General features: G+C 37.4%; 1 protein-coding gene across 1 annotated transcript in view; it reads left to right on the forward strand.

Moving 5' to 3' along the window:
• Nucleotides 1-1898, forward strand: part of aqp4 (aquaporin 4) — a 22159-nt gene that overhangs the window by 2215 nt on the left and 18046 nt on the right. The window lies entirely within an intron of this gene.

The raw sequence follows: 1898 nt of genomic DNA on the forward strand, positions 1-1898 counted from the left end.
TCTGAGGCCTGAAGGAAAAACTGAAACAAGGATCCAGAAGAAAAAAATCCTCATGATACTGAGTAAAGGCTTTAAACAATTTATGTAGCTCATCAATATTCAAGTGTGTATGATGTGCACATTTACATTTTGATGCATAATGAGCCAGCCTCGTGGCCATATTTACCATTGTAAATAAAACTGTGGGCATGTATAATAGCTAAGAAAGTGTTGCGTTTTGCTTTGATTAATTAAAAATTAAAAAAAAGAAATTTTTCCATTTTGTTGAATAATTTTGTGGACATGTTAATAAAATGCAAAAGAAAACTTATTGGCTTATGGAAAACTTATTGAAAAAACAAAGGAGACATTAAAAGTACAGTATTTTATTCTATACATAGATCAAGGTGGGCATCAACTTTCAGAACAACTTTTTTAAAGTCATTTTGAATCTGAATTAACATTTAAGCAGCATATAAATGATTTTATTTCTTTACAAATGTAGATGAACATATCCTGAGATATTCACCTGATTAAAACGGATTCTTTCATTTTTCTGGACTGAATATAAACGTGCATTGAATTTAATGAAATGTGGACGTGAGACGTTAATTATCTTTGACTCACCACGACAGTGGGTCATTTATTAACAGAATCAAGTTTAACACATCAAACATTTACATTAATTTGGCAAAATATGAAAATAACAACATAATTAATCAGCAAGCTGTACAATTATGATCAAGTATCCACACGGCGGTGGATGAGCACTTTACACAGACATTTCTAAAATATCTGGAATGATTTCTACTTGATAGAAGAATTTAAAGATGGAAAATGAAGTTTAAAGGGAGTAAAAGATGGTGTGTGAGGGAGAGTGTTGACCAGAACCGACACTCTCCATTCGAACCCAGCTTTCCTCGGTACGCTCGGTAGTGAACTTGACTCGTTACCTCTCTGAAGATGAATCAGCGGATACGGAGTTCCAGTTAACGCTACCTGTCCAGCGTCTCCATAGGATGGCTGTGACTCGTCCGAAGTAGTGACGATATCCCGTCTGACACAAGTTCACCTCAGCCAGTGGACCTCACATGAGTGGGGTTCGTCCGAGTTCCACTCAGAGGGAATAGATGTTATAATCCCAATCTCGGAAGAGCCTTATCATGGCTGGACTTCTGTTCTCCCAAACGACTGGAGCTGCAAACTCTCCAGCCCGACTCCAACGGCAACTCACAGAACTGAAACTTCACAAAACTACTGCTCACAGAACTGAGAGAACTAGGAAGTACCGACATTTTAAAGGGCTCTATTTCCGGTTCATTTGGGAGTCCCTGATTGGTCAATGTCGACCAGACAGGGGTGTGGTTTGTGACGTAAGAGGTTACTAGAAGTCAGAAAAACAGCAAGAATGTTATAGAACAGATTGAAACTGTTTTTCAGACAGCCGAGAGAAATGTTTGGGCGAGTTTGGAGAAACAGGTGCCAACTTCTCTGTTTACGTCTGAGAGGATTTAAAAACAAGACAGTTGTTCCAACACTTGTCTGCTTCGACTCCGACCTTGGAGCAAACGTACACTGCTCATTCAAAGACAGGAAATCAGAAAATGCATAATTACTCTGTAACAGGCCTTAACATGAATTCTAACTTTGCATGAGGAGTAAAAATCATTATACTGTTTCACAGTTAATAAAAATTGATTAGTTCACTGCAACATCTAAAATGGTTTGAACTAAAACACTTTCATTATCAACATTTGTAAAATAGTAATGATAATAGAAAAGAGAGTGTTCTTTCACTTGAATTTTCAAGAAAGAAAGTCTCAGGATGGATGAACCTGTATTTCTGGATTCAAATCAATTAAATGACAGTTTCTGTCCCACAAGGTGCCTAAGGTCAAGGTTTCGACATCAGGCCTAGT

Source organism: Nematolebias whitei, chromosome 9 (genome assembly GCF_014905685.2).
Source record: "Nematolebias whitei isolate Nwh7 chromosome 9, NemWhi1, whole genome shotgun sequence".
NCBI lineage: Eukaryota > Metazoa > Chordata > Actinopteri > Cyprinodontiformes > Rivulidae > Nematolebias > Nematolebias whitei.